The sequence below is a fragment of the Marmota marmota genome, unplaced genomic scaffold (assembly GCF_001458135.2).
Source record: "Marmota marmota marmota unplaced genomic scaffold, marMar, whole genome shotgun sequence".
In the NCBI taxonomy this organism is placed as follows: domain Eukaryota; kingdom Metazoa; phylum Chordata; class Mammalia; order Rodentia; family Sciuridae; genus Marmota; species Marmota marmota.
This window is the reverse complement of record NW_026000078.1, coordinates 3427113-3449143: the sequence shown is the minus strand read 5'-3', so window position 1 is coordinate 3449143 and position 22031 is coordinate 3427113. Positions and strand designations below refer to the sequence as shown.

General features: G+C 32.4%; 1 protein-coding gene and 1 pseudogene across 4 annotated transcripts in view; both read right to left on the bottom strand.

Annotated features, from left to right (window-relative positions):
* Positions 1-1995: 1995 nt before the first annotated feature.
* Rnpc3 (RNA binding region (RNP1, RRM) containing 3) overlaps positions 1996-22031 on the bottom strand; it is a 42530-nt gene continuing 22494 nt past the window's right edge. Inside the window, exons 15-16 of one of the 4 annotated variants that reach the window (XR_001505378.2) lie at positions 21189-21264; positions 1996-2016 (exon numbers count right to left, since the gene is read on the bottom strand). The gene's annotated coding sequence lies outside the window, so the exon portion shown is untranslated. Of the gene's footprint in view, positions 2017-16490; positions 16507-21062; positions 21265-22031 lie in introns of those variants that run through there. The other 3 variants (XR_007351815.1, XM_015502623.2, XR_007351814.1) reach the window with 3 other exon arrangements.
* On the bottom strand, positions 3932-14371 carry LOC125620220 (annotated as a pseudogene).

The following is a 22031-nucleotide window of genomic DNA, read 5'->3' as shown; positions in this document are numbered from 1 at the left end:
AAGCCACAGACTATGAGAAAATGTGTGCAAATGACATTTGATAAAGAACTGTTATCCAAAGTGTACAAAGAACCCTTGAAACTCAGCAATGAGAAATGGACAATCCAATTAAATACTGGGCAAAATATTTTAACAGATATTTTGTGAAAAAGATATGTTGATTGTAAGTTAAGCATATGAAAATATATTTGATATCATATTTCATTGAGAGTTGCAAATTAAAACAAGAAACTACTACACATTTATTAGAATGCTGAAAATCCAAAATTTTGACAGCAACCATTTGCTTGTATCAGTGTAAAATGTTAGAACTGAAACTAAACATTCTCTCACCATGTAATCCAAAAACATGATACTTTGGTATCTACCAACACAAGCCAAAACTTATGCTCACACAAAACCCACAAACCAATGTCTATGACATCTTTATTTATAAGTGCCCAGACTAGGAAGCAGCAATATGCCCTTCAGAAGGTGAATGGATAAACTGAGGGATGTATGTATGCTTATGTGTGTATATATAATTTTTTAGCACTAAGAAGAAATGAGCTGAAAAGTTATAAAGGAAATGTAAATGCATGATACCAAATGAATAAAATTTTTTTAAATGCATCCTGTATGATTACAAATATATGACATTCCTTGAAAACAAAAGGGCAAACAAAGTAAGAATATCAGTGATCACCAGAGGTTAAGGGTAGGAGAGGGATGAATAGGTGGAATATGGATGAATTATAAAGTAGTGAAACCATTCTATATACTTTAAAAGTGAATACATATCATAGTTCATTTGTCAAAATATAAAATGTTCAATAACAATCATTCACCATAATGTAAACTTTTGGTGATAAATGTATGTCAATGTATATTCATCAATTGTAGTAATGTTCCACTCTGGTGCAGTTTAGTGGGGGTGGAATTGTGGGGTTAAGTTGAGGATATATTGAAACTCTGTACTATACATTCATGTTTGCTATGAATCTAAAAGTGTTCATAAAAGTAAAATCTATTAAAAATTTTAAAAGGACATCAAGCCCTATTTTCTAGAACTTCTGAGATTAAATTAATGATCTTGGGATGGGTTGAGTATCTTAGATTATTCACAATGGACCTAAATGCTATGACATGTATCCTAATAGAGGGAAGAAGAGAGAGATTTGACATACAGAAAAATAAAGATGCAGAGACTGGAGTGATGTGGTCCCAACTCATGGAATTCCAGCAGCCACCCAAAACTGGAAGAAATAAGATTGAACTTTGCTTGGAGCCTCTGAAAGGAGCATTGCCTCACTGACTCCCTGATTTGGACTTCTGGCATCTTGAACTGTAACAGAATATATTCCTGTTGTTTTAAGCCACTAAGAGAATGTTTATTTGTTACAGCATCCATAGGAAATGAATTTAAGTATGTTTTTTGTGTTTATCAGTGTTTTTAATATATTTTCTTGGGTGAAGTAGGATGAGGGCAGATACAGATCAAGAGAAGGAAACTGGAGTTTAAGAGCTTGTTATGCTCATGGATCCTAGGGAGAAACAATATACCATACAAAACTCCTCAGGGGAAGTACTAGGATGGAACACAAAAATATCAGGCAGAAGTATAGAGGGAAATATGGGCAAGCACTTTCATTATGGTTTCTATAGGACAGAATGGGAAAGCAAGGGGTAGGGAGTGGTTAGGACTAGCTCCTTTGAATAATTTTATTGACCTTTAGGTAATGGGAGTTGAACCTAATTGTTTGGTACCTAGAACCTGGGAAATCAGACTGCCACACAGAGTGAGAATTCTATAAGGGAGGTACTTGGTCTTTGAACTTCATCAGTTGTTCTACAAGGGAAACTTACCTAAATGCTGAATCAATGTGACACTTATTTTAAAAAAAATTATATTGTAGTAGTATTATCATTTATATGGCTGTGATGTATACTGTTTTATGAACTTCTCATCATTTGTTTATCTGTTTACATGTTGATGGACATTTGGGTTGTTTTTATCTTTGGCTCTCATAAATGAAGCTACAATGAAAAAAGCAAGAAAAAGACTTTTCAGAGAATTATATTTTGTATCTCTTCTTAATATCTAGAAATAAAATTGTGGGTATTCATTTTAAGTGTATACACTTATAAAGATTATGAAACTCTTTGCCAACATGATAGCAAATACTCCCATTAGTAATTTAAGACATTCAGTTGCTACACATCATTCACATTACATTGCCTTTTTTGTTGTTTATTTTTGTTTTGTTTTTTGGGGTTTTAATTTTGTCATTCTATTGCAAAATGATTATCTTATTTAGCCTTTAATTTTTATTTTCTTAAGAACCAGTAAGGTTGACAATCTTCCTCCCCTACATGTTTTATACTTTTCATTGTATGGGTCTTATTTGTCATATTTGTTATCCATTATTTTATGTTTTATATCCTTCCATAAAGTATTTTCTTTAAAAAATCACTTTCCAAATGATGCTACTACATATAGAATTTATCTTCTATCTTTGATAAATTCATTCATTAGTTCTAAGAATTACATTTTTAAGATGCAGGGGATTAGCAAGAATAGTGGAATGTGATGGACATCATTATCCAAAGTACATGTATGAAGACACAAATTCGGTGTCAACCTACTTTATATACAAACAGAGACATGAAAAATTGTGGTATATATGTATAATAATAATTGTAATGCAAAAAAGCACATGTATAAAGATATGAATTGGCGTGAACATACTTTATATACAAAGATATGAAAAATTGTGTTCTATATGTGTAATAAGAATTGTAAGGCATTCTGCTGTCGTGTATTTAAAAAAATAAAATCAATGAAAAAAAGAGATGCTGTAGGATTTTCTGCATAAATAATCATGGCATTTGAGAACAAAACATTTTCATTTTTTTCTTTCTTTTATATCTATGCCTTTTCTTGCCTTATTGCATTGGCTAGAACTTCCAACAAACTATTGAATAGTTTACATCCTGACTTTGTTCTTGATCTCTAAAAGGAAACTAATAGGGTTGAGTTGTGTATCCTTCAAAAATTCACAGGTTGGAGTCCTAATGCCCGACTCCTCAGAATGTGACCTTATTTAGAGAAAGGGTCTTTACAGAGGTGATCCAGTTAGACTTAGGTTACTAGAATAGTCCCTAATTAAAGATGACTATTGTCCTTGTAAAAAGGGTAAACTTGGCACAAAGATACTATACATGAGGAAAGATAATGTAAAACCACATAGGTAGAGGAAGGTCATCTATAAGTCATGGAGAAGAACATATGAAGGATCCTTCCTACTTTGGCATTAGAAAGAAGCAACAGTGCTGTCACATTAACTTTAGACTTTCTAACTTCCAACAACAAATTTCTGTCATTGAAGCCACATAGTGTGTGTGTGTGTGTGTGTGTTTATGTTAGCCCTATTAAACTAATATAGAAACATTCAATTTTTTTACCATTAAGAATGACATTAACTATAAAATTTTTACAAATACCTTTATCAAGTTGAGACTATTTTCTTCTCAAATTGTCATTTACAATTAATATTTAAAGAATTTTGTTGAATACTTTTTTCATCTCCTTTAATGTAAAATAGTAAATTAGATCATATTGGTTTTTGTTGTTGTTGTTGTTTTTTTTTTTTTTTTTTTTTTTTTTTTTTTTTGGTTACCAGGGATTTCACTCAGGGGCACTCGACCACTGAGCCATATCTCCAGCCCTATTTTGTATTTCAATTAGAGACAGAATCTCACTGAGTTGCTTACTGCCTCACTTTTGCTGAGGCTGGCTTTGAACTTGTGGTCCTCCTGTCTCAGCCTTTCAAGCTGCTGGGATTATAGGCATGAGATTAATTGTTTGTTGAATATTAAAAAAAATCATTCCTAGGGCTGGAGTTGTAGCTCAGTGATAAAGTGCTTGCCTAGCATGTGCAAGGCACTGGCTTTGATTCTCAGCACTGCATATAAATAAATAAAATAAAGGTCCATGAACAACTAAAAAAATATTTAAAAATTTCCTTGATAGAATAAGTTCCATGTGGTAATGATCTATTATCTTATTTTCCATATTAGAAAGTTTATTTTCTTAAGGATTTTGCATCTATGTTCATGAAGTATGTGGCTTTAACGTTTCTTTTCTTACAAGACTTGTTAGGTGTTAATGTCCTCAAAAAAATAGCTACTTACAGTAGAATAGCATGATTAAAACTGACACATACACATATACACACACATACAATAAGATACATGTGAGAATGGCATGATTAAAACTAAAAAGACTGACTAGGTCAAGTGTTGTAATTTGATAAGATATATCAGATTTTGATGTATTATAAGGTCATTATTTATCTCCATTTTTTTCTAATTTCTCTTGATTTCCTTTTGAAGGCAAAGATGACTTAGAAGTATGTTAATAAATTTGCAAATGTTAGGGACATTTCATAGATATCTGTTATATATTTCAATTTAATGATGATGTTTTCAGTATAAACCTCTTCTTTCGAAAGTTATCATTTCTTTCACTGATACCAGAAGTGAAATTATACATTATACATATACAACCTTCAAGTAGATTGAGGCAATGCAGGAATATTCGAGGAAAGATAATGTAAAACCACATAGGAAGAGGCATTACAAGAGTCCCACTTAATACAAATAACTAGAAAGACCAACAATCTTTTACAAAATAAGGTTTCTTGTCAGTTAAATATACAGTTTTAATTTTATAGCTTAACAACAAAGGGTCATACACTGAAATCAACACATATACCTAGTATTTCAGTCTAAGTTTTTCATCATACACAGCTGAAATCAATTATAAGGTATGGCCTAACAAATGCTGGGGGGACTTTTTTAAAAGTAGTTTTTACAGGTATTACACAACTTCTTGCACACTGAAGTCATCATACATACAGGGCAAAGTAAGAGCTTTTATATTTGCATTTCTTCTTCATTTAACTTTTAAAACACTACTATAATTGAATATTAAAACAATAGGAAGTAGTGAGATATTATGATTGTATTCCTTCACGCATTCACTACTGCATATAATATGCCTGCAGTGAGTGTTATTCACTAGCCCCATTAAGAACTTTGACACTGAACACCACCTCTGGGATGATGTTCATCATCATCATATGCTTCTCCATTATAATGGTGCCATCATTCCTGATTTGGATCAAAGTCCGCCAGTTCTACTTGATCTGTTTCATCAGTCTCTTCTAATTCCTTCCTCTCAGGTAGGAGTTTTTCTAGCAAAGAGAGTTTGTTAGGAGAGAGAAAGCCATTTTTAGGAAAGTTTACCTTAAACTCGATGATTAGGCGACCCTTTTCACATGGTCTACAATAAATTGGCATACCTTCATTTAGCACATATTTTATATCACCATGATTGACAATCTGACTTGGATGAGAGGTGATGATCTAACACATCTGATCTAACACAATGATAATATCTCCTGGTTCCAATCCTGGCTTCTGATCTCCTTCATCATGGAATGTTATCTTCTGTCCATCTTTCATGCCTTTGTCAATATGAACTTCCAGGATCATCTTCTCTCGAACTATCTTCCTTCCATTGCAGCTTTTACATCTATCTTTAGGACTGATTTGTTCCCCATGGCCCTGGCACTCCACACACACAGACTGAATTTGCTGAACCATTCCAGGTCCTATCTGATGAATTCTTATTTGCATTCCAGTACTTCAGCAGTTGGAACAGCACTCTAATGCTCCTTCTTACCACCTCAGCCTTGACATTTGTCACAAATCACATTATTCTGTAGAGCCAGTTTTCTTGTTGCATCATTATATAAGTCTTCTAATGTTACTGAGAGATGGTGCACAACATTTTTACCTCTCCTTTCTCTCTGCATCCTTCCTCCTCCTCCAAAAAGCATATCAAAGATGTCCATGGGGGAGCCAAAACCACCACCTGCTCTAACCTCCTTAATTGCCTGTTCTCCTCCTTTGTCATATAATTCCCTTTTCTTGGCATCAGAGAGAACTTCATAAGCTTGAGAAATCTGTTTAAACTTTTCTCCTTCATTTGGATTCTTATCAGGGTGGTACTTCAAGGCCAGTTTTCTCTAAGCCTTTTAAAATTCTTCCTGGGTGACATTGGGTTTGATCCCCAAAACATCATAGTAAGTGGTTTCTTTCACCATTTTCTACAGCCCATGAGCGTGCTGGGGGCATTGTGGAGGAGTGGGAAGGAGCACTTAACTGTGTACAGCCCAGGCAGCTGCTGCTCCTCCGCCTCTCACTGAACATTCTGGAAAGTTCCCTCTTCTGGAATTTTAATAGTTTCAGATCTCACATTCGGTCTTTAATCCATTTCGAATTAATTTTTGTGTGTGGTGTAAGGTCCAACTCATTCTTTTTGCACGTGGCTACTCTATTTTCCAAGTGCTATTTGTTGAAGACAAATGTTTAGTCTAGGAATTTCTGTCAATAATCACTTGGCCATATGTGCAGGGGTTTATTTCTGGGCTTTCTGTTCTGTTCTTTTGGCCTGTATATTTCTCTTCATATCCAGTAGCACATGCCTAAACTATTTTTTTTTCTGTGTTGTATACTTAAAATCAGGCAGTGTTGGGGCTGAGGTTGTAGCTCAGTGGAAGATTGCCTGGCAGGTGTGAGGCACTGCGTTCAATCCTCAGCACCACATAAAAGTAAATAAATAAGTAAAGGTATGTGTCCATCTACAACTAAAAATACTAAAAAAAAAAAGTCAGGCAGTGTAAGCCCTCTAATTTAGTTCCTCTTGAAGATAGTTTTGGCTGTCCATGACTCTTTGAGATTCCACAGAATTTTGAGACATTCTTGCTACTTCTGTATAAATGTTATTGGGATTTTCATAAAGATTGAATTGAATTTAGATCATTATAGTAGTATGAATATTTTAACAATTTTATATCTTCCAATTCGTGAACACAGGATGCATTTCCATTTATTTGTTGTATTCCTTTCATTTCGCTTAGCAATATGTTTAATGTATGTTTTTTCATCTGCTTAAGTTTATTCCTAAGTATTTTCTTCTCTTTGATGTCAAAATAAATAGATTTCTTATATTTCTTTTATTGTTTGGTTATTGCTGCAACTGAATTTGCTGATATTTCATCCAGCAGCTTTGCCAAATTCACTTATTATTTCTAATAAGAACAGGTTTTATGTGTATAAAACCTTAAGAGTTTTCTATGGACAAGATCATGCTGTCTGTAAGCAGAAATTGTTTAAATTCTTCCCCTTTTCAATTTGAATGTTTTTATTTCTTTTTCTTGTCTAACTGATATGGCTAGAAGTTCCAATTATATGTTGAAAAATAGTGGTTAGAGGGGGCATCTTTGTTTTCTTCCTAATCTTAGAAAAAAAATCCAGCCTTTCCCATTGAGTATGATATTAACTACAGGCATTTCACATATGAAATTTAATATATCAAGAAACTTTCTCTTCCTTTCTTGATGAGTATTTTTATTATAAAGATAAGTTGAATTTTATCAAATGCTTTTTCTGCATTATCATATTATTTTGTTCTTCATTCTGTTAATGTGGTATATCACATTCATTGATTTATATATGATGAATTATTCCAAATTTCATGTATAAATATCGGTGGCCATAATGTATGGTCCTTTAAATGTGCTCTTCAATTTAGTTTGCTATTATTTTGTTAAAGATTTAGATATCAACATTCACCAGATATATTGTTCTATAATTTTATTGTGCTGGGTATTTTGGTATTAGGGTAACGTTGGCCTCACAGAATGAGTTTGGATGTGTCTCCTCCTGTTCCTTTCTTTGGAAGAATTAGAGCGAAAAAATGATGTTAATTCCTTTTTAAGTGTTCAGTAAAAACTGCAGTGAATGCTGTGATCCTGGGCTTTGTTTTGTGGGGAGGTATTTGTTATTGCTTCAATAACCTCACTTGTTATAGGTGTATTTAGATTTTTATTTCTTCTTGATTTCTTCTTGGTAGATCATACTTTTGTAGGAATTTCTCCGTTTCTTCTAGGTCAACCAATTTGTCAGCATACAATTCTCAAAGGAATGTTATGAGTCCTTTTATTCCTATAACTTCAGTTGTAATGTCTCCTTTGTAATTTCTAAGTTAGACATTCAAAACTTCTTTTTTGTTAGTCTAGCTAAGTACTTGTCAACTTTGTTGATCATTAAAAAAAATCTTGATTTCATTGATTTTTATATTGCTAGTATTTACTCATACTCTTATTTTCCTTTTGTTTCCTGATTTTGTATTTAGTTTGTTCTTCTTTTAAGATATAAATTTAGGTTCTTGATTTGCTATCTTTCTTCTTTTTGATACAGGTGTTTACCACTATGAACTCCTCTCTCAGAACTGCTTTGCTGCATCCCATAAATTGTTATGGTTTTCTTTCCATATATTTTATAATTTCCCTGGTCATTTCCTCTTTGACTCATTGGTCGTTTAAGAATGCATCATTAATTTCCAGATATTTGTGGAGTTTCTTGTTTCTCTTCTGATATGATTTTTTGCTTATATTCCATTATGGGGTCAGAAAAGATGCTTTGTACATTTTAAATCTTCCTAAATTTGTTAAGATTGATTTCATGATCTAATGTGGCTATCTGGGAGAGTATACCATTGTTGCTTGAGAAGAATGTATGTTCTGTTGTTGGATGAACTATTCTATATAGGCCTGGTAGATCTGATTTTTCTAGTGTGTTGTTCAAGTTCTGTTTCCTCATGAATACTGTTTTTCAATCCATTGCTGGAAAATGGAATATTGAAGTCTCCTACCATTATTTTTTTCTTATATTTCCCATGAGTACTATCAATGTCTGCTAAGTACATTTACTTAGGTGCTCTGATATTAGGTGCATATTAAACCATTTATCTTCTGTTTAAATTGATCCTTTCATCACCATACAATGTTCTTCTCTGTCTTGTGACAATTTTTGTCCTAAAATCTATTTTGTGTAAGTATGGTCATCTGTGCTACCTTTAGGTTCTAATATAACTGAAATATCTTTTTATACCTTTTCATTTTTAACTTTAGATATGAAGTTAGTTGCTAATAGGCAACATATCATTGTATCTTATTTTTTATCCATTTAGCCTAAGTATTTTTGCTGGTGCATGCAACCCATTTTCATTTCAATAAATTACTGATTTTTTTTTTTTTGGTATTATAGGATTTTTGTTCCACTTTTCCTCTCTAATGGTCTTCCTTTGTGTTTCACTGATTTTTTTTTTTTTTTTGGCAGTGGCATGTTTTATTTCTTATTTGCCAGTTTGCATATTACAATGGTTACCATTGCACTTATAATAATCTAAGGGCTTGGGGTGTCATGAGGACCTGGGTTATATTCCCAGTACTACAAATACTAAATAAAAATAAGTAAAGATATAACAATCTATTTTTAACTGATAAAAATTAATTTCATTTGTATATAAAACACTATTTGGCTTATACCATGTTTCATGCTTTAAAGAATGTTATACCAGATTTATAAGTGATTTGTTCACTTACATTATAATACCAAAGGCTTCTGTATTCTCTGTATGTGTATCTTTACCAGGGATTTTACATTTTTGTGTGATTTTGCATTATTTGTTCTTCTTCATTTCAACTTATCAGACTCTTTAATATTTCTTGTAGAGCATAACTAGTTGTGATGAACTTTCTTATCTCGTTTATATAGGAGAGTCTGAATTTTTCATTCATTTTTGAAAGACAGCTTTGTTAGACATATTATTCTTGGTGTGACAATATTTTTCTTATGGGTACATTGAATTTATAATCCCACTATCATCCAGCCTGTGAGGTTTCTGCTAAAATAAATCTAGTGGTAATATAACAGCTCCCTTTTACATGGGAATTTTATTTTGATGTTAAGATTTTATTTTGACAGTTTGTTTATAATGTGTCTCAGTGTAGGTTCTTTATATGTATACTTTTGGAGTTCTTTGAGCTTCTTGAATTTGAATGCCCATCTCTTTTCTGATATTTGGGATATTTTCACTTATTAGTTCTTTAAATAGGTTTTCTGTCACATACCTTCCCACTGGAGTTCCATAATATGAATGCTGTTCCATTTAATGGTATACCGTAAGTCCTTTCAAGTCTCTTCTTGTCTGGTAAGGTCTGCTATTGAGTCCCTCTCGAGTTTTAGTACTTATTGTGTTCTGCAGCTACATACTATCTGTTTGGCTCCCCCTCATAATTCCTCTCTCTTCTGTTGGTATTCTTGTTTTGTCCATGCATCATTTTTGTTTTATTTAATTAACTATTAACCAAGTTCTCTTAATTCATTGTGCATCTTATGACAGTAATTTTTAATTCTTTGTCTATTTATCCAATTTTTAGTGTTTGGTTCATGGAAATTTAATTAGTTCCTTTAAATGTGTCTTGATCACCTGTTTCTTTGTATAATTTCCTTTTCTCCATTTTGTTTTCCTTCTTTTATTTGTCATTTCATTAATCAGCTGACACACCCATATTTTACAATTTAGTTTCACAGAGATTTCATAGTCTGGCTACAGTGTCTCTCAAACCATAGTTCTGAGTATGAGTCCCTCCTGAGCTTTTGCATGTAATCTCCTTGAAGTTTTCTCCTTTTCTTCTTGATGTTGCCTTAAATCATGGACCTTGTGAGCCATCTACAGTCTACCCCAGGATTTGCAGACTCAACTGTGTTTCCTCTAAGTCTAATTATTCAATACCCCCCACCTGGTAATTTGTTCTGTCATTCAGTGGATACAGACAAGACAGAAAAAAGTCCTTTAGGCAGCCTCCTCCAATTCAGTTGGCTGTATGTTCTACTGGTTTTCCTTCCTATAGAGAAACAGGAAGTTGCAGGATTCCTCCTAAATAAGCCTCCCACATGGATTGGAAGAGTGGTATGGTTTTGGTGAATGGACAGAATACTGAATTTCCTATACAGCTTTTATGCAATTGGTTTTGTGCTTGTTTGAGACTCAGACCTTTTAACCAGTTTCTAGGTATCTCCCATAAGTATTTTGTTGATTTTCTGTATGGACCATGTGAGGGCCTAGGACTTAGCTATTTTGCCATCTTGCTGATGTCATTTTTCTATTTGGTTCTTTTTTACTGTTTCAACTTCTTAGCTGAGATTTACTGTGTTGAGTCATTATCATCATATTTCATTTGATTCTTCAGACAATGTTTATTTTAATTCTTAGAACATATTCATCATCTTTATCTGGACCCAGTTGGAGCTAGTTAACAATTGTTAGTATGTCATATTTGTTTATTTGAACATCTGTATTTGGGAGGAGAACACAAAGTTCTAGGAGTATTCAAGTCTGCTTTGGGTTTACTTTCTAATGATCTCTTTCAATCCTATTGGAATACAACAATTTTCTTGAGAATGTTTGCAAACCTTATCTCAGACTTTGGTTCTCTTATTCCCAGGATCTTCCTACTAAATCAAATTTATGGCTGTTTCACAACTCCCCCCAACTGGGATCATAATACTGCACTAACAAGGCTGTTTTCTAAATGTTTCCTAAAGCATCTGCTACATTTATGGGTATAGTCACCATAAGTTTATAGTCTTTACATCAAAACAGTTTCACTGTGTGAGGCAGAAGGGCTGCAGGTTAACCTGGAGAGCAGTTCTAGACAAGAGATCCAAACTGTATCTGTTCTTTTATGTTATGGCAGCATTGTATTGATAATATTTCTCAATTTATTGCCTTTATTCAAATTTCATTGAATTGGGTATTAAAATCTTATCCATGCCATAATTCCTTAATAGTCAATATAAAAATAATTAAAATCTGTCTTACATAAAGAGATTTAAAAGCAAAAAGTAAAAACGTCTAACATCTGATTACATAATATTTATCTTGTCTAGTGTTATGGCTTTTAGAGAAAAGTTAATCAATTCACACTACATTGTCAAAGTATTCCTGCACATTAAAAAAACTTGACAAATCCAAGTTGTCTAGACAAATCTAAATCTTGCTGTTACATATACCACGATGCTTTTAATACATTTCTGTAGGCTTTATATTTTGTGTATTAAAATCTAACTTATGCCATGATTCTTAATGAATCAGTATTAAACATACAAAATTTAAAAATTTTACAATGTTGAGATTTGCTTAACAGCAAAAGGAGATATGTCTAAATTCTGATTACACTAGTAATGATCAGTATTTAATCAATAATACTATAAATTCACAGTAACTTAAAGAAGCTTAATGTCACTGTTTCAATTAAGTCTTGCCCCATTTATACTGTGATTATATTTACCAATTATATTTTAGGGCAGTGATTATAAAGCTCATAAAGATTACTTCTATATTTTTCTTATCACTTAACTACTCACCTCTTTTAAAAGTAAAACACCTCTCTCTGAGGTAAGATCTGTCAGTTCTGTTTCAAGATAGGATAATTTAGGAATGCAAGGCCAAAGATATTGAACCCTTACAAAGCTTAGGTTGGCACAAAGTGCTCTCAAAAGCCTTATCTGTGGGCTGGGGATGTGGCTCAAGCGGTAATGCGCTCGCCTGGCATGCGCAGAATGCTGGGTTCGACCCTCAGCACCGTGTGAAAATATGTTGTGACTGCCGAAAACTAAAAAATAAATATTAAAAAATTCTCTCTCTTAAAAAAAAAAAAGCCTTATCTGATCAACAGTAAGAAATTTGATTCTTTGTTAAATCCTTTCCTTAGTATTAGACAAACTTTATGTTTGCTGAATCTAAAGGGGGATGTAAGGCTGCCCATCTCTTAGGAATGGCATGAAGATTTTATATATGAAGGTACATTATAAAATATGTCACAAACACAAATACATACATTTTAATATAGAGGTCACCTCATATGTATCTGGAGTAGTAACAGACGCTTTTTATATCTGTGGGCATGTATTTGCCTCCTAAACAACACTGCTGGGTTGGTTTAATTATACCCAAATTATAAATGTGAAAGCCAAGAGTCAGAAAGGTGAGATAACTTATTGAACTCAAGAATTAGTTTTTAAATTACAATTCTGCCTCCAGAGATAGTAAAATGTTCCTTTCTACACAGAGATAGAGTAATGCACTATTAAACACTTTAAATATTGGTTGGTGGGTTTATAGAAATAAAAATCAATGAATACCATCTCCTTTAGCAAAGCTAAAGACATTGTTTACATTTGAAACTGAGCATAAATTAAATTAAAAAACCCTTGAACTCATTCACTTGAAAAAAGAAATTCTTTCATAGTTTTAAAGGTGAAAATAGCATGTTTAATATTAAATAATAGCATATTTCATGCCAAAGATAACAAAGTGGATCAGAGCTTAAATTTTAACAGAAGTTCTATCCTACTTATATCAAGCAGTGATAAAGGGGCAGGACTTCTTTTCATCAAATGCAGTTTTATTTTTTCTATAGAGTGAAATTCTTTGTGCAATGTATACAGATCCACAAGTTTTAGATACAGTGAATGGCAATAACCACAATCAGAATGTTTCTATTATGCCACCAAATTCTCTTGACCCTCTGTAGTCATTCAGCTTACTCATTCACATCTGACTTTTGGCAACCAGTTATTTTCTCTGTCATACAAGTTACCTTTACAAAATTTCATGAAAATGTTGTCACAGTATGTAACTTTTTTGACTCTGGCTTCTTAGCACGATGTATTTAAGATAAAGTCATATTGTTTCACATAGCAGTCATCAGTACTTTATACAGATGTACTACAATAGTTGAAAAATACCTGGGTTTCCATTGTGAAAGATGAATAGATGAATAAAAGCACTGCACTCACATATACATTTTTGTGTGAGCAGCTTTTCTTGGATACTTCTCTAATTGAGTCACATTGATGTTTAACTTTATAAGAAACTGCCCCTCAAAGTGTTTTGCAATGTGGCTATCTATCCATTTTGCATGACTACAAGCTATGTAGTTATAGTTGTACTACATTCTTGATAATTCTTGCTATTATTAGAATTTTTCAGGCTATTCTAAGTGTGTTGGTGTTATTGTAGCTATATTTTACATTCGTTTATAGTCGAATGATGTTGAGTAATGTTTCACATAATTATTTGCCATTTGTAAATCATGGGCGAAGTGCCTGTTCAAATTAATTGCCCATTTTTTAAAAATACCTTTATTTATTTTTATGTGGTGCCAAGGATTGAATCCAGTGCCTCACACTTGCTAGGCAAGCACTCAACCACTGAGCCACAGTTCCAGCCCATTGACCATTTTGAGGATGTGTGTGAGATATCTTATTAGTTTTGAGATTTCTTTTTATATTCTGGATATAATCTTCATCAAATACATGGTTTGTAAAAATTTTCTCCCAGGCCCTGACTTTTTAAAAAAACGTTATATGTGTGTTTATATATATATATATAAACACACACACACACACACACACACACACACACACACACACACATATATACTTGTAGATGGATACAATACCTTTACTTTCTATTTATTCATATATGATGCTGAGGATCAAACCCAGCGCCTCACAACCCCAGTCTCTAAGCTCTGGCTTTTTAAAATTTTATTGTCTTTTGAAAAGCAAACTATTTTTATTTGATGAAATCCTCTGTATCTTTTGTCATTTAAAAATAACTGATCCAATATTTGGTGTTGTATGTAAGAATTCCTTGCTGAACTATGGTCACAGGGACTTCAGAGTTTACATTTTACATTTAGGTCTATGATCCATAGACCTAAAGTGAGAGAAATGTGTTGAGGTCTTCCTTATTATTTCATACAGGTGTCAGATTTTTCTCTTAAATATTGAAAAGAACTATCTTTTCTCCACTGAATTGGTTTCTCCCTTTGTCAAAATTTAATTGGCCGTGTGTGAGCCCATTGCTGATCTTTTATTTCAATGATTTATGTGTCTTTTATTTTGTCAATACCACACTATCTTGAGTATCTTTAAAATAAGTTTTGGATTTGTAATATAAGCCATCCGGTTTTGTCTGTGTTTTCAAACCTGGTGGTTCTGCTTGTTCTGTTGCTTTAAACCAAACAAATCTGAGTTAACCTGGTAACATCAACAAAATATTCTGCAGGGATTTTTTTAAAGAGAATGAACCAAGTGGGGGAAGAGTGGACATCTTAACAAATCTTCTTACCCAGCTAGGGTATACATCTTTCCATAAAAAATTGGCAAAGATTTTCCAACATTCAGGCCTAGCACATATTTCAGTGATATACACCCAATTCTTTCTTAGATTTGGCATCATGAGAAGTAATATTGAAAAGGAAATTAAATTTCTGGTTGTTTATTGAAAATATACAGTACAATTGATTTTTCACATACACCTTAACTCACTTATTGTTTGTAGGAGCCATTTTGCTAATTTTTAAGTATTTGCTACATCCAAATCATGCCATCTCTAAGAACAACTTTATTTCATTCTTAATTTTTATACTTTCTTCTTTTTTCATTTCACTGGCCATACTGCTAGTGAGAGGCTGAACAGGAATCTAGAGTTTGTACCTCCTTTCCTTGTTTACAAATTTAGGAGAAAGACTTTCATTATTCAATATTTCACCATCAAAATGAAGATAGGTTCTATAGACACTGGTAGTTTAAGGGTCTGTATCATTCCTGGTTTCCTGAGTTTTTGTTATAAGTAGATATTTAATCTTGTCAAATACCATCTCTTCTTCACTAATTAAGATGATCACATGCTTTTTCTTTATTGTTATACTTGATTACAATGATTTTCAAAGGCTCAAATAGTCAGTATTTCCCAAAATAAATCACACTTGACAAAATGATTTTTTTCATATTCATGAAAAGTAGCAATTTGTAGTTTTCTTGAATGGTCTTATATGCTGGATTCGTACTGTACTTTCTTCCTTTATTGTTTGGCAGAATTCATCAGTGAAACAATATGGGAAAACTATTGAGTTTTCCTTATGTGAAAACTTATCTACTAAGTAAATTTCTTAAACATATATAGGATTCAGATAACCTACTTTTTAAATAGGCAGCAGTTTGTGATCTTCATGAAATTGTTCTTTTCATCAAATTTGTGGAGATAAATTGTTCAAAATATTCCATTTGTACCTTCTTAGAATTTGGGGATTTAATGATAGCCCTCATCAATGATAACCTTTTACTCTCGACATTTGTCATTCATCTTTTCTTGGTAGCCTGGCAATAACTATTTCAATTTCTCTGGTCATTTATTGGAATTAGCTATTATTTGCACAATTTATTTTCTCTTTCTGTTTCATGCTTAAGTTTACTGATTCAAGTTTCGTTTTAATTTTTTTTTTCCTTCTACTTGCTCTGGGGGTTTAATTTAGTCTTCCATTTTTAGTTTCTTAAAAAGAAAAGCTGAGCTGGACATGGTAGCACATGCCTGTAATCCCAGCAGCTCAGGAGGCTGAAGCACAGGATCACAAGTTCAAAGCCGGCCTCAGCAAAAGCGAGGTACTAAGAAAAACTCAGTGAGACCCTGCCTCTATAAATAAAATACAAAATAGGGCTGGGGATGTGCCTTACAGTGAGTGCCCCTGAGTTCAATGCCTGCAACCAAAAAAAAAAAAAAAAAAAGAAAAGAAAAATTAAATCAACTTGTGATTTTCTTTTTAAATACTCCTTTAGTTATATCTCACAAATTTTGATATTGTATTTTTATTTTTACTCAGTTATTCAAATATTTTCTAATTTCTCTTGAATAGTCCATTTAAACCCATGTTATTAGCAATGTACTTTTTTTCTATTATTGATGTCTAGTTTAAATCAGCTACGGTTACAGAATTCACTCTATGATTTCTTAAGGTCTTAATTTTTAAAATGTTTTATTGAACAGGATCATGTGTCTTAATGTGGTATATAATTTGGTTCCAGGGGCAGGGAAGGGAGAAAAATCTTACTCTGTATCCATATGGACACATAAACAGATATACAGTATAGTGTGGCTTTAAAATACTGCAGAAGGTGATTAGGATTGAAAAAAAAAGTCTAAAACATGTTCCCTGGGCGCAAAGCCAATATAGGGGAAAAAATGGTTGAGAAACACTGGTTTATAGGCATTTGATTATTTTATTTTTGTTTAAGTTGTGAAACACTAATATACAGAAAGGCTATTAAAAAAAAAAAAGAAGGGGGCCCCATTTCCCATGACTCAGATTTAATGGAAGTTGATATTTTGCCAAAAATTTCTTTAAGTAATATAATAGACATGTACAGACACACACACACATCTTTAAATAACATAATACACATATACATATACATACACACACACACACACACACACACACACAGTTGTCCACAAACCATAGAATTTTTTTCATCTTTTCCTTCCACAGAAGAAACTATTACCTCACACAGTTGGTACTATGAATTCCATGAACGTTTCTGCAATGTTTACTTATGTTCCCAAGAAAAATGTAAAGCAGTATTTTGTATACCAATCTTTCTAAGCTCTGAAAAGTTTCATACAATTGCTCATATTTTCTTCTTGAATTTTTAGATTTTTCAAAGATTTCAGCACATAAGGACCATAAGTGCTCCCTCATAATTTTAAAAAGATACAATTATTTTAGAATTGTTCTTTTAGAGTCAAATACCCCTTTTCTCATTTTTAATTGATACGTTTTAAAAATAGATATAATTGCCTCTCAGGTCTTTGTATATTAATCATTAATATTTTAAATTTCTGTCAATATCCTATCACTTTCCATGTTGCTTTAAAGCTCATAAACTGTCTTGCTCCCTGTACCCTCATGACTTTCATGTGAATACTGTACCTCTCTACTTTGCATGAAATCTCAGGGTAGGATATACAGTAAAGTACTTGAAGTGGAAATTCTCTATTTCCCTTAAGAACCATCAGTTCTACCTTTTGTGTTACTGACACATATGATTAGCTCTCATTTCTTCTGAATAATCCCAATGAAGTTACCATTTTTATATGTATTAGTAAAGACAATTGATGTAATGTATATGTTATTCTTACAGATGAGACATGAAGAACTTTCTACTACAAAGGGAAGTGGAATAAAGATAAAATAACTACTATCACCATTAAGCAAAATACCATTTGAGTGTTAAATGCTTCATAGGTACTGACTTCTTCCCTTTCCTTCTTTGAAAGAATATTTTGGACTTGATTCTGAAGGAGTCTCATTTGCACAACAGTATTTTCTAAATAGAATCTAAAACAGCAACTTGAAAACTATTGCCCTTTGGTGATTTACCTAATAAGGATTGATTATGCTGTTTCTGTTCATGTTATCAATACAAAAGACACAATCATGAATAGGACTGGGTGAAGGGTATTTGTGCCATTCTGAGAGAAACTGCCTCCTTATATATTATACCCTTGGTGTCACATTCACCTCACACTAGTCCAGCCTTGGATGGAGGCACAAATGGAAAACCATAAGAATAAATTTTACATATCTTACATTGCAGTAATACTTTTGTTTTCAGCTGCCTAATACCTAGTTTCCCACTTGATTTTGTAGTACGATGCTTCTTCCTTTAGATGAAATTTCCTTTAGATAAAATTTCACTTTTCACCCTCAGCTGTAATGTATTTGACCTATACACTGCCAGTTACATGCCAAATCCTCTAGTAAGAAGAAAAAGAAACAGGGAACTAAATAGGCTCAAATTATATTATCAGTACTTTCTCAATACCATGATAACTCCTTTTTTGGACTCAGGAATGACCAGGAACTATCATTAGATTACTGACAGGATTATGGTTAACAAATCTAGGTCTATTTCTATCCAGAAGGGGAAAAAAAGTTTCTGAACAATTTCTAGAAATCTTTCAAATTCGACACTTGGGCCATATGCTCTATTTATGAAGTGAGAATAGGTAGGGTATATTTGTATGATACTTAAATCCTCAATATTTAAGTTCCTAAATTTGTTAAATAGCATGATCCTCCAAGTGAGGCAAGAAACCAGTGGAAGTGTTGGGCATCTAAGTGATAATTAAAATGGAAGAATGACTGAGGTTTTATAACACTTAAGAATATTCACACAACTCAGAAATGAGATGAGCTGATACTATAGTATGGCAGTTTCAGCTTGTCCTCCAAGGGTATAAACGTTGGCAGCTTGTTCCTCAGTGTGGCAGTTTTGAAATGGAGAAAACTGTAAAAGTGGAACCTTGTACCAGCCTAGTAACCCTAATGACTGGGGTCATTAGGGACATCACCCTCAGCCAAGATTTAATAGTTCTTGTGGGAACCCAGTTAATTCCCAAGAAAGGGGTTCCTGCAAAAGAGCAAGACTAGCCCCTTCCCACTCTCTTGATTTTCTTGTTTCACTATGTGATCTCTTCTCACCATGCACTCCTGCCTCTGTGATGCCATACACCTTGGAACCCTGAGAGTTAAAAGGTCAGTGGCATATTCTTGGACCTTCAGAATTGTAAGCTTAATACATTTTTCCTTCCAAAATTATTGTATCAGAAATGTTAAAGAAATTAATACAGCTGAAAACCACTACCATGAGAGCTAACATAATACTTGAATAGCATATATCAGACTTGTATTCAGTATTTATGTTCACCAAATTGTCTTTACAACCTTAAAGTAGATACTATTATCCCCATGGAAAATGAGGAAAAAAAGTCAAGTTAGGCTAAAAGTCAAGTCATAGATACAAGATTTCAATTTAAAACCCATCCTCATAAAACCATATATCTCAGTAAAGTAAAATAGTTTATTATTTAATTCCCTGTCAGTATTGCAGGATAGGGACTCAAGAGTTTTAAAGTTTTTAAATTATTGTTTCTTACATATTTGACATTTATATGCTCTAAGGATAATTTACTCCTTGGCTCTTGTCATAATTCTTGACAATTTCAAAATCCACTTACATAATACTTTCAAACTTTTTTTATTAATTTCTTAAATTCATCTCTTTCCATTATTTGGCCTCATCCTATTCCCATCTTCACATCCTAGAACTTCAGTCATTAATCACTGCACTGATATTTTCAATTTTAGTCACCCTGTTCTTATTTCAAACAACCAAATTTCTAGTTCCTACTACTAGTAAGAAACTTTAACACATCTACAACTATACTGCAATTTACAATTGGCTATACCATTTTCTACCACATCTCAACTTTCTCTTACTTTACTCCTTAACCAGAATACTTTCATTGTGACTCATTATAATCAATCTCTTGAATATCAATACTTTTGCTTTCCTCCAAATTTGTCATATTTACCTTTAAAAATCTCAATTTTCATCAAATTCAACTCTGAGCCTATGCATAGAGATGGCACCCATGCGGAAATTAACTGGAGAAAAACTCAAAACATGTTGACTAATCTCACTTAAATTAACAACCAGAAACTTTAAAGACACTTAAGTATTTTAGGTACTACCTAGCCAGTCATCCCAAGAGTATATTTATCCTTCTATTTTCCTTGTTATTTTAACCACCTTCTTCCTTTCCTCAATTATTCATGACTCTCTCTCTGTTCTCTATAATGTCACTTCCTATTTTACTGAGAAAAAACAAAACTTTCATGTTTGTACTATCTACCAAACTACAAACATATAGACCTGTATAATGTCTTCTTCTCTACTGCTATTACATTATCTGTATGCCTGTTTTTTTACAGTTTTACAGAAGATCTGTTGGCAGTGACTCTAATTTGAAGGTTATCACATACTCACAGATTATAAGTAGAACAAGTAAACTTTAAAAAAAAGAAATCAAATTTTCCCACTTACATATCCCCGGAACTAATTTTACTAAGGGGAATAGAATAAATCCACATGGGAAACATTTTCACAGGTGAATGATGTTCTAGTAGGTAAGAGATTCAGGGGTATGAAAATGAAATTTCAACTTAAGACAAGGGTACAAAATCCCTAAACTGGAACAAATTTCCCACTACCAAAGAAACCTACTAGAATAATTATAAGAATTAAGATTATTGTAGAAAAAGTGCACTGTATCAAGTTAAGAATGAAAATGGTAATATATATACTCATAAAAGAATACTTAAAATTTACTATTAAATTATCTTAGTGAGAAATTCATATGATTTATACTTTTCTAGATATATAAACTAACATAATTAAAAATACAAGCAGTATTTTATTGGAAAGAAAATAATTTATTATATGAGAGAAATCATTAAAACACGTTATATATCTTCAATAATCTGATCTAAATGCATATAGATTTAATTTTTAAATATACTTTCAAAGCTGTTACGCACAGTTCCATAGCCAGATGGTCAATTTCTTCTCATCAAAGTTGGAAAGCACTTGAAAGATATGGAATTCAAAAGGAACCTAAAATATCAGAAAAGCACATTAAAAATAATCATGATTATAAAATAATCTATTAGTTCAAAAATAACTAAAAGCTAAAACATTTTTACTTAGAAAATTAGTGAATCATGTCAGTACAACAAAATTTTTATGCAAATAAACATGTTTCCCAGAAACTGATTTATAACATTAGAAAACAAAGCATTTTAATTGTGCATATCAAAAAAATTGTAATTTCAGTTATATATGAACTTTTTGAACTCTTAGGGTTATAATGGTTCTTAACAAAATTTTGAGTAGTTTTCATAGTATGTATAATAGCAAAGTTTCCCACAAAGAGATGCAGAGATTCTACCCCTTTATTTTCCTGTTTATAAAAGGTTGGATGACAAAGTTGGTAATAGGTGGCCAACCATTTACTCTAATAAAGTAGTATCCCAATAGGACAGTCCTTAAAATTACTAAGGAAACCTTTTCAAATTTGGTTATTGGACCTCATTCTCAGAGGTTCTAATTCATCAGTGTTGTTTCACATAGTCTAGGAATCTTTATGCATAAAAACCCTTCTTTGGTGGCTTTCCACTTTGACTGCACATTAGAAAGGCTTGAAAAATTTCAACGCCCATGGTACGCCCCAAACCAATTAAATCTAAACTCTGTGGGAGGAAAGGAACTAGATATCAATATATATTTAAGGTTATTTTTCCCCCTTTTTAAAGATATATATATGTGTATATATATATATATATATATATATATATATATATATATATATATATATATATACA